The 12,333-nt window shown below is 43.3% G+C and overlaps 1 long non-coding RNA gene across 1 annotated transcript; it reads left to right on the top strand.

Moving 5' to 3' along the window:
• The first annotated feature begins 812 nt into the window (after positions 1-812).
• On the top strand, positions 813-8,048 carry LOC112445648 (uncharacterized). Its single transcript, XR_003033734.2, has 2 exons — positions 813-7,450; positions 7,631-8,048. It is a non-coding gene; the product is annotated as an uncharacterized lncRNA (long non-coding RNA).
• The last annotated feature ends 4,285 nt before the right edge of the window (positions 8,049-12,333 follow it).

Consider the following 12,333-nt stretch of genomic DNA (forward strand, 5'->3'; position numbering starts at 1 on the left):
TCAATATTAGACGCCTGTAGCTCTCCTGGAAAAGGACAGTATATTGTGATTCAAACATGACAAATCCTATTGCAAATGCTGTGTTGTATGGGGTTGGGGGTTTGCTCATTAGCACTCACTAAGAGAAATAGAAATGCTTTATACTTCCACTTATACAGGTTCGCTATGAATACATTCCAACTGACCCCTCTAGCTGTGGCCATAACAACCTCTATTGACTGATACAATGATTTCCCTAAGACTTTCTACTTTCCTCTATGCCTGTGTCCATCCTATATTCTGTGACTCAGAAACTAGCAACCATCTGAGGCCAGCCCAATGGTCATCTCTCAAGGAAATGTTCTTAATGATTCTCTTGTGTATTACTATATTCACATTCTCTAATCACTTGCATTTCATTGCATGCAGTTTGTAGGATAGATTTTTGAGTATGTATGTTATCAGACATGCATGCCAGAGAGGCAAATGGATTAGAAATCAACAGTGTGGTGATATAAAATATCAGCTGTGAGGGACCAAGAGATCTCAGACCAGAAGGTATGTTTAAGCAGGGCAGGAGATGCTACTGATGGTGATGGCACGTTTGAGGTAGCCTGGATCTCTGTAAGCAGCCAGCCTGCAGATTTGCTCCTTTTGTTATTTTTCTAACCAGAACATGCTCCTCTTGTCCCTCTGTGGCAAGGGTTGCAGTGCTGGGAAAGGGGAGCATATATACTTCAGGGAACACAGCCAGATCTGGCGTGACATTCAGGGCTTCTGCTCCAGAAACTTGGGATCCCACCCTGCCCCCAATAGGACAGTGAAAGCCACTGAGGAAAAGGAAGTCTCTGCCTCACATCTGGCTTCAGACCTTTTACCACTGAACTTCCCAGCCATAGGTGCTGGCACACCCTAAGGAAAGATGTGGCTTGTGGTCCATCAAATCCAGCCCCATCCCACCCTTCTCCCTCTGACTATGGTACAGACTGTACAGTGATGCTCCACCACAAGATCACCCCTTCAAGACCATAATACATAATTGATGTACTTAAATTCAGAGAGGCAGAGACAAATGGGAAGACAGAAGGACTGGTCTCCACTGAAAGACTGCGAGGAAGTCATTTCAGTTTTCAGTCGTGTCTGATTCTTTGCGACACCATGAACCGCAGCACACCAGGCCTCCCTGTCCATCACCAACTCACAGAGTCCACTCAAACCCATGTCCATTGATTTGGTGGTGCCATCTAACCATCTCTTCCTCTGTCGTCCCCTTCTCCTCCTGCCCTCAATATTTCCCAGCATCAGTGTCTTTACCAATGAGTCAGCTCTTCACATCAGGTGGCCAAAATATTGAAGTTTCAGTTTCAACATTAGTCTTTCCAGTAAACACTCAGGGCTGATATGCTTTAGGATGGACTGGTTGGATCTCCTTGAAGTCCAAGGGACTCTCAAGAGTCTTCTTCAACACCACAGTTCAAAAGCGTCAATTCTTTGGAGCCCAGCTTTTTTATAGTCCAACTCTCTATCCATACCTGACCACTGGAAAAGCAATAGCCTTGACTAGACAGACATTTGATGCCAAAGGAATGTCTCTTCTCTTTATTTTTTATTTTTAACATACATTTATTTACTTTAATGGGAGGTTAATTACTTTACATATAGTATTGTGTTTGCCATACATCAACATCAACCTGCCACAGGTGTACATGTGTTCCCAGTCCAGTACCCTCCTCCCACCTCCCTCCCCATACCATCCCTCTGGGTCATCCCAGTGCACCAGTCTAAGCATCCTGTATCAAGCATCAAACCTGGACTGGCGATTCGTTTCATAAATGATATTATACATGTTTCAATGCCATTCTCCCAAATCACACCACCGTCTCCCACAGAGTCTCTGCTTTTTAATATGCTGTCTAGGTTAGTCATAACTCTACTTCCAAGGAGTAAGCTTCCTTTAATTTCATGGCTGCAGTCACCATCTGCAGTGATTTTGGAGCCCAGAAAAGTAAACTCAGCCACTGTTTCAACTGTTTCCCCATCTACTTGCCATGAAGTGATGGGACCAGATGTCATGAACTTCGCTTTCTGAATGTTGAGGTTTAAGCCAACTTTTTCACTCTCTTCTTTCACTTTCATCAAGAGGCTCTTTAGTTCTTCTTCACTTTTTGCCATAATGGTGGTGTCATCTGCATATCTGAGCTTATTGATATTTTTCCCGGCAATCTTGATTCCAGCTTGTGCTTCCTCCAGCCCAGTGCTTCTTTTGATGCACTCTGCATATAAATTACATAAGCAGAGTGACAATATACAGCCTTGATGTACTCTTTTTCCTACTTGGAAGCAATCTGTTGTTACTTGTCCAGTTCTAAATGTTGCTTCTTGACCTGCATAGAGGTTTCTCAAGAGCCAGGTCTGGTGGTCTGCTATTCCCATCTCTTTCAGAATGTTCCACAGTTTACTGTGATCCACACAGTCAAAGGCTTTGGCATAGTCAATAAAGCAGAAATAGATATATTTATGGAACTCTCTTGCTTTTTCCATGATCCAGCAGATGTTGACAATTTGATCTCTGATTCCTCTTCCTTTTCTATAACCAGCTTGAACATCTGCAAGTTCATGATTCACATTTTGCTGAAGCCTGATTTGGAGAATCTTAAGAATTACTTTACTGGCATGTGAGATGAGTGCAATTGTGCAGTAGTTTGATCATTCTTTGGCGTTGCCTTTCTTGGGGATTGGAGTGAAAACTGACTTTTCCAGTCCTGTGGCCACTGCTGAGTTTTCCAACTTAGCTAGCATATTGAGTGCAACACTTTCACTTCATCATCTTTCAGGATTTGAAATAGCTCAACTGGAATTCCATCACCTCCACTAGATTTGTTCATAGTGATGCTTTCTAAGGCCCACTTGACTTCACATTCCAGGATATGTGGCCCTAGGTGTGTGATCACACCATCATGATTATCTGGGTCATGAGGATTTTTTTTTTTTTGTACAGTTCTTCTGGGTATTCTTTTCACCTCTTCTTAATATCTTCTGCTTCTGTTAGGTCCACATACTTTCTGTCCTTTATTGAGCCCATCTTTGCATGAAATATTCCCTTGGTATCTCGAATTTTCTTGAAGAGATATCTAGTCTTTCCCATTCCATTGTTTCCTCTATTTATTTGCATTGATCACTGAGGAAGGCTTTCTTATGTCTTCTGGCTATTCTTTGGAACTCTGCATTCAGATGCTTATATTTTTCCTATTCTCCTGTGCTTTTCTCTTCTCTTCTTTTCACAACTATTTGAAAGCCATCCCCAGACAGCCCTTTTGCTTTTTGGCATTTCTTTTCCATGGGGATGGTCTTGATCCCTGTCTCCTGTACAATGTCATGAACCTCCATCCATACTTCTTCAGGCACTCAATCTGTCAGGTCTAGTCCCTTAAATCTATTTCTCACTTCCACTGTATAATCCTAAGGGATGGATTTACGTCATACCTGAATGGCCTAGTGGTTTTCCATACTTTCTGCAATTTAAATCTGAAATTGGCAATAAGGAGCTCATGATCTGAGCCACGGTCAGCTCCCAGTCTTGTTTTGCTGACTGTATAGAGGTTCTCCATCTTTGGTTACAAACGATATAATCAATCTGATTTCAAAGTTGACCATCTGGTGATGTCCTTGTGTATAGTCTTTTCTTGTGTTGTTGGAAGAGGGTGTTTTCTATGACCAGTGTGTTCTCTTTGCAAAAATCTTTTTGCCTTTGCCCTGCTTCATTCCATACTCCAAGCCAAATTTTCCTGTTACTCCAGGTGTTTCCTGACTTCCTACTTTTGCATTCCAGTCCAGTATAATGTAAAGGATAACTTTTTTGCGTGTGAGCTCTAAAAGGTTTTGTCAGTCTTTATAGAACTGTTCAACTTCAGCTTCTTCATCATTACTTGTTGGGGCATAGACTTGGATTACTGTGATATTGAATTGATTGCCTTGGAAACGAACACAGATCATTCTATAATGTTTGAGACTGCATCCAGCTATCGCATTTTGGACTCTTTTGTTGACCATGATGGCTACTTCATTTCTTCTGAGGGATTCCTGCCTGCCGTAGTAGATAGAATGGTCATCTGAGTTAAATTCACCCGTTCCAGTCCATTTTAGTTCACTCATTCCTAGAATGGTGATGTTCACTCTTGCCATCTCCTGTTTGACCACTTCCAATTTGCCTTGGTTCATGGACTTAACATTTCAGGTTCCTATGCTATATTGCTTTTTATAGCATTGGACCTTTCTTCTGTCACCAGTCACATCCACAACTGGGTATTGTTTTTGCTTTGGCTCAATCTCTTCATACCTTCTGGAGTTATTCTCCACCGATCTCCAGTAGCATATTGGGCACCTCCTCATCTGGAGAGTTCCTCTTTCAGTATCCTATCAGTTTTCCTTTTCATACTGTTCATGTGAATTTCAAGGCAAGAATACGGAAGTGGATTGCCCTTCCCTTCTTCAGTGGATCACATTCTGTCAGACCTCTCCACCATGACCCGACCAACTTGGGTGGCCCCACAGGGCCTGGCTTAATTTCATTGAGTTAGACAAGGCTGTGGTTCTAGTGTGATTAGATTGACTAGATTTCTGTGATTCTGATTTCAGTGTGTCTGCCCTCCGATGCCGTCTTGCAACACCTACTGTCTTACATGGGTTTCTCTTATCTTGGATCTGAGGTACCTCTTCATGGCTACTCCAGCAAAGTGCATCCACTTCTCCTTACCTTGGACGAGGTATATCTCCTCACTGCCACCATTCCTGACCTTGACGTGGAGTAGCTCCTCTAGTCCCTTCTGTGCCCATGCAGCCACCACTCCATGAACGTGTGGTATCAGTCTTGATTATTCACTAGAAGGACTGATGCTGAAGCTCCAACTCCAATATTTTGTCCACCTGATGCAAAAAACTGTCTCATTGGAAAAGATCCTGATGCTAGGTAGGAATGAAGGCCAAGGAGAAGGGAATGAGAGAGGATGAGATTGTTGGAAGGTATTGGGGATTTGATGAACTTGAGTTTCAGCAAGCTCTGGGAGTTGGTGATGGACAAGGAATCCTGGTGTGCTGCAGTCCATGGGTTTGCACACATTCGGACACAACTGAACAAATGAAATGAACTGATTGCAGTATGGAGAATGCTTTGAACACATGTTCTTAACGTGTCTCAAAATGGAACAGAAAAAGATATTTCATTAACATGGAAGATAAGGGGGGTGTGCAGTAACTATGTGTATGTGTGTAAGTTTGTGTGTGTGTGTGTGTGTGTGTGTGTGTGTGTGTGAGTGTGAGATGGGGAAAGAGGTGAGGATGGATGAACAGACCGCATGATGGAGCAGTTTGACAGGAAGTGTTTCTGTAGTGAGCTGATTGTTAGAATGAGCTGTTAAAGGAGTAGGAAATGTCTGATTCTTAGTGCTTACTCAAGCGTGGGGGAAAGCTGAAGTTCAGAGGAGAGAAGCATGGCTAAAGTTTAGCCAAGCCTAGTCAGTGGGTATGTTATGGATGACTGTGAGCTCTTTGCCAGTCTCTGCTGTTGTTTAAGAGAGGCCAAGTCAGCCCTTCGACAGGATGGTTGTTATCAAAATGGCAAATCCATGTGCTTGATGCAGAATGAGGCCCATCAAAACTAAATGTTAGAGTTTGTGACAGGGAAAGGTTTATTACAGATTCATACAAGGATGTGGATGGCTCTTGCCCTAAGAACCCAAAGTAACTGAATGCTTTCAGTTAAGTACATGTAAAAGCAAATGTTAGACAGAGTTGTGGTAAGTTGTCACAGACATCTTGGTGTCATATCCTTAGTGCTTAAACTTAGGTCATGATCAGGTAATAATGTTCCTGTATATCTCTACCAGTCAAATGTTATTTTCTGCCATTCTTGCCCTGTCAAGAGAGGGCAAAGTCTGTCCCATCCTGGATAAGCAGAAACAGATTTCATTTGGCAGGTCCTTCAGGGCAAGGTTCCCACATTCTGCCCAGCTGTCATCCTTGATGGAGCCAGGCACCCAATCCAATAGGTCCTGTCTCCTCGCGCTGTCCAAATGAGGAGACCAGTTCTCAGAGACTGAGGCCCAGGAAGATGGCCACTGCTAGTAGACTGCAGACACAGGGATGGTGGAGAGGTTCACTGCTCCTCAAGGCCTGGGCCAAGGCTACTAGAGGGCCTTAGTGAGGGCTCTGGAGCAGTACAGGATGTCGTCCCCAGTCTATTCCCTGGGACCTCCAGCTCACCCACTGGCCCAAAGCTAGGTGATCTCCAGGCCCTCCAAAAGAATGCCAGAGTCTGCCTCTTCTCTTACTTTCCAGCTGATGACCACCACACCACCCTTCCTTAATCACTTCCCCAATGGTCCCTCCTTGAAAGTAACTGGGGGCAGGGCACACTGTGGTGCTGATCAATAGCTGAGCAGGACAACGAATGGTCACTCATTGACAGTTGGCTGCTTGTGAATGGGGCCATCTGAGACACCAAGCAAGGCTGAGCTACACCTGTTGCCTAGCCACAGTGTGGGATGAAATGAAGCACATCAATGGCTAACTGCATAGGGCTGTGCACACTCTGCTCTGTTACATTTTGAAGAGAATAAGAATCACTGTGAGGTTAAGGTTTGTCAAAGTAGTTCTCAAGGTGGGCTAGCTTTGACATTCTTGTTGGCTTTGAAATATTAGCTATAATATATGCTGCAAATGCAATCATGTGGAAGCTGTGGGAGGAGCATAAAGATAAGCACTGCTGACTGGCATGCCTGGGAAAACAATGAAAAGAATGATGTACAAAAGGTAAACAAGCATGTGAAATCAAAATCTGAGGTGGGAAAGGAGTTGTAGAAGAGACTTAAGCACACTGGACCCAACGTATCCTTATGGAACAGAGCAGCCTGAAAACAGCCATTAGCAGGTAGACATTGCTTTGCAGTATTATTCCACATCCTGTTACTAAGCGACAGGTCTTGCTCAGCAATTGGACAGTGCATCACTCGGCTCTGCCAATAAGCAACGAACTATCAGTGAGATACCTACTGGTACTTCTCCTGCTCAGCTAATGTTCAGAGAAGAAACACCATGCCCCTGAATCACCACTGCCCAGAATCAGACACACAGTGGTGTCAGGGGTGAGAAAGTTGTATCATGGCCTCCCTCAGCACCCACTAAGCCATGTTGATGGGCACAGTGGTACATTGTGATGTCTAAGAGCCCAAAGCCACCATTGGCTGGGGGAGTGCCTAGCTGACCAATCAGATTGAAGGGTGTGGCTCCTCATTGTTCTCAGAAGGTGTATATAAGGAGGTCAGAGGCAGAGATTCTGGGTTCGGCCATTTCATGCTATCATCATAAGGTAACCAAGAAGCCACGGCAGTCAAGAAGAGTTCCAATGCAGTATTCTTCAAGGGTGAAAGGATGAAAGAAGACCCTTTGTAAACAGAGATACAAAGGCACTGTGAAGGTAAGTTGATTCCATCTATGCTCCCCACATTCTCCATTGACTTTTCTGCCCAAGACCTCTACACTGTCCTTGCCTGCCACAAAAGCCCTCATCAGCCCACATCCCTTTTCATGAAATCTCCCTTCCAACTCAGATGTTATACCCTTTCCTCAAACTAATCCCCTTCTCTTGTCTTTCAAGGCACAGAATATGACCATGAGGGTCAGAATACCTCTGAAAGGAACCTTGAAAAAGAAAATCCGGTCATATACCACTCAGTCGTAGAAGGTGAATAAAACAAGAAAACCAAACAGTTTTTTCTGTTCCTGTGCACGTAAGAAACTGAATCACAGCTGAAAAGGGTACCAAAATATGAGGCGGAGTCAAAGAAGGAGGCAGAATCATAAGAGAAGGTAAGCTCAGCCACCCCAGAATGAGAGACCCTGGAGAAGTACAACCTAGGCAGCCAGTAACTGAATAGAAAAGGTCACACAGTTTACAATTGCGTCCCAGAGGTCTGCTTTCATAGAAATGGCCAACCAGGAAAAGACTGACTCTCACACTAACATAGTAAACTGATGGCTGCAATTAAAATACACATCAAATGGTGAAAAGATGATATTTGTGTGTGTGTGAATTTTCTGATGGGAAGGGAGGGAAGGAAGCAAAGAGGTGGGCACCTGAGTGGGGAGGGATGTGGGGTCCCAAGAGCTGAGGGAACAGACCCTCAGGTCCCCAGTTAGCCAGAGAGTAGATGTCTCGACTGGGTCAGGAGTCTGCACTGAAGGTGAATAACCCTGCTTAACAAGTGATCTCAGGGGCAAGGAGTACTGGTGCGGTGTTACTGCCAGTGTTTGGGGTGTGGAGTTACATTAGGGTCTAGATTGCCAGAACCCAGATGGGAAGAGGGCTTCACATGAGGATGGTGAATGTCATACTTCCCCTGAGTGAGGCCGGTAGATATCAGCTCCTGGCCACTTACGTTATATCGGGCTTTGTTGCATCACTCACCTATGCTGTCAGCTAAAGGTGCTCAGGAGGCACAAAATGCGGATACAACTAAAACCCACAATTAGCACTCCCAAAGATTAAAATAATGTTTGGAGGCATCAGACCAAATATCAATTAGGCCACTGTTATCCAAAGAAATTTGTTGGACCAGTGTTTTCCCAAGGGCAGGGCAGTGGAGGTGGCCCAATTCTACTGCAGATGACTAACAGGATAACGACACACATATAATGTTTTTTGGTAGAGGGCACCATGCAGTTTATGGGATCTTAGTTCCCTGACCAGGGATTGAACCGGTTCCCCTTCTAGTGAAAGCATGGAGTCCTAACCACTGGACAGCTGGAGAAGTCAGGACAGAGACTTTTGATTAAAGTATTAATATAAGACTGTGTAAAAGCTGGTCTTATATTTATCACTATCCCCTAATATTTCTAAATAACTAATCATAAAACATTCTTCCCCAATAAACTCTATTGTAAGTCAAATTCTACAAGTTTTCATGGTTTAAAAAGAAGAGTATCGAATATTTCATTTGGTGTTAACTTTAGTTTTGAAGTGTTTGAATAGTTTCAAGGAGTAGTCAATCAAATATGGAGATATATATAAGGCAGAGTCTCTACCAGAGGAATCCCATGTGTTTTCAGAAAGCATTTTAGAAACAATTAAAACAGAGTTTCACCATCAGCATCAAAAGAGTTGAGTTCAGATTTCAAGTCAATGCTACGGTATCTTTTATCTGGACTGCAGCTCCCTAGTTAAATATTTCTGGCACTTTAACTCCTGAGAGACACAGTTGATGTTTCAAAGTCAGTCACTGAATGTGATTTAAAATCATTAAGAGTGAAGGAGACCCTGGGTTTGTTGTCCTTTCAAAGGAAGTGGGAGAACTATCAACCCTGCCTGTGAAAATTAGTTGGGCAAGCAGCTACAAGGATGATATGGACAGGGAGCCCTGATAGGTGGGTGCTCTGATTCCAGATCTGTATATATTATCACCATTTAACACTATCACATTTTAATGCCCTGTTTTAGGACTGACTGAAATACTTGCTGTTAGGGGAAGGTAACAGATGACTAGGCCTGAACAGCTGAAAGTGAAAGTTGCTCAGTCGTGTCTGACAGTTGGTGACTCCATGGACTTTACTGTCCATGGAATTCTCCAGGCGAGAATACTGGAGTGGTTAGCCTTTCCTTACTCCAGGGGATCTTCCTAACCCAGGGACCAAGCACAGGCATCCCACATTGAAGGCAGATTCTTCACCAGCTGAGCCACAAGGGAAGCCAAAGAATGGTAGAGTGGTTAGTTTATCCCTTCTCCAGCAGAGCTTCCCTACCCAGGAATTGAACTGATGTCTACAGCTTTGCAGGCAGAATCTTTCCCAACTGAGCTATCAGGAAAGTCCTGAGGTGGACCAGAAGTGTAGGTTAGAGGGCCTTGTTTCCCTAAAGTAGCGCTGGTATATATTTTAAGATCCATGGATAAACTGCCACCTTGCAGAAAGAACTGAGGATGCATAAAGTTTAAAAAGGATCCAAGACTCTTAGGGTTAAAAGAGAAAACCATAAACACTAAGTCATGAGTTGAAAAAGGTTATATCCATTTAGATCAATAACAATAATACAATATCAGATACCTGTAGCTCTCCAGGAAAAGGACAGTATTTTGTGACTCAAACACGACAAGTCCTATTGTAAATTCTGTGTTGTATGGGGGTGAGAGATTTGCTCTTTAGCACTCACAAAGAGTAGAAGAAACTCTTTATACTTCCACTTATACAGGTTCTTCATGAATAGATTCCAACTGACCCGTCTTGCTGTGGCCATAACAATCTCTATTGACTGATACAATGAATTCCCTAAGACCTAATTTCCTCTATGCCTGTGGTCATCCTATCTTCTGTGACTCAGAAACTAGCAACCATCTGAGGCCAGCCTAATCGCCACCTCCCAAGAAATGTTCTTAATCATTCTCTTGTGTATTAATATTTTCACGTTCTCTAATCACTTGCAGTTCATTACATGCAGTTTGTAGGATAGATTTTTGAGTATGTATCTTATCAGAAATGCATGCCAGAGGGTAAACAGATTAGAAGTCAACAGTGTGGTGATATAAAATATTATCAGAAGTTAGATTATCTAAGACTGTAAGGGAGAGAATCACTCTCTTCTGCCAAGTATGTTCAAGAATCTGTTTGAAAATATAGTAAAATCCATAAACTAGAGGGTGAATCAGAAGTCAAAGGAACTTAAATGAGAAGCTTATTTTATCTGTCGTCAAGAGGAACTCTATGCCTTAGTATTAAGACCACCCATTTGCATGACACAGAATGCAAAAGCCAAAGCAGTGCCCATGGACTCATGATGAGTGCACAATACTGCTGGCCCAGAGGCTTCTCTTGATTGGCAGAGGTCAAGAGCAAATCTATGTGCCTAGGGTCAGAACGCATCTGCCCAGGATCACATCCACATATCAGCGGGAATCAAGTGGGAGTCACCAAACTTTACATGCTCCTGGCCAAGTCCCTCACTCCAGTGCCTTTCCTATAGGCTTGTCACTCATTCCTGCCTTGAGATGATCATGATTAAGTTTCACCTCACCATCTCTTCAATTACCTGCCATGGGCAACTAGAAATCTGAATGCAAAAGATTGAAAGAGGACCCTTACCTTATACCACATAAAAAACTAAACTCAAAGTTGATTAAAGATTTTAAGGCAACATCTGAAACTATAAATGAGCTAGAAGAAAACATCCTGGAGAAGTTGTAAACATTGGTCTTAGAAGTGGTTTTATGTATGTGACCCCGAAAACATAGGCAACAAAAGCAAAAACAGAAAAGTAGGACTTCAAAAGATTAAACTGCCTCCCCCAAAGAACATCAAAAACACATGTACATAGAAGCCAAGGTGATGGTTCCCAAATGGTTGTTATGGTGGGGGGAGGAATTGGGAGTTGGGGATTAACATATATATAGACACCACTATATATATAATAGATAACCAGCAAGGACCTCCTACAAAACCACAGGCAACTCTGCTAGAAGTTCTGTAACAACATAAATGGAAAAATAATTTGTAAAGGAATAGACATATGTATGTGTGCTTGTGCAAGCTCAGTTGATTCAGATGTGCTCTACCCTTTGTGACCCTATGGACTGTAACCTGCTAGGCTACTCTGTCCATGAAATTCTCCAGGGCAGAATACTGGAGAATCTCGTCATGTCCCTCTAAGCATATCTTCCCAATCCAGGGATTGAACCCAAATCTCCTTCATTGCAGGGTGATTCTTTAACAACTGAGCCAAGTGAGAAGCCCAAATACATGTATATGTAAAGCTGAATCACTTTGCTGGACACCTGAAACACAATTGGTAAATCTAATATACTCGAATGAAAAAAAAATATAAAAAGAATCCATCAACATGTAGAACAATTAGCTCAAAAAACTAATTGGAAAACGCAGTAAGATTCCCAAACTTACTCTCAAAGAAAGATCCACAGGGAACAGGGTATGAAGGGAAAAGAATGATTCAAGTCCTGAAATGGGCCCATGGGAGAGGATTCAGAATATAAGGGAGGTTACACGGTTGGAGATATGCCCTGGGTGGTTTGAGTCGTATATTGGACACACAAGTCCTGGGGTCTGACACAGGGAAGAGAAACACCCTTAGGTGGTTGCAGTGCTTTGTGGACTAATAGGAGGTCTGTGGGAAGCCCGGACTCCTCCCTCCAGGAGCATGTGCTCAGGGGCTTGCTCCCAAGCCACAATGAAGAGGACAGATTGAGACCGCATTTGTGGATGCCTGTTTTCCCAACAAGGGCTGACACTTACACACGCCCTGCTTACTCCGTGTGGCCGATTTGCACTGGAGCAGGGTCTGCCATGACCAGGCAGACA

The sequence above is a fragment of the Bos taurus genome, unplaced genomic scaffold (genome assembly GCF_002263795.3).
Source record: "Bos taurus isolate L1 Dominette 01449 registration number 42190680 breed Hereford unplaced genomic scaffold, ARS-UCD2.0 Leftover_ScbfJmS_2234_990, whole genome shotgun sequence".
In the NCBI taxonomy this organism is placed as follows: Eukaryota; Metazoa; Chordata; class Mammalia; order Artiodactyla; family Bovidae; genus Bos; species Bos taurus.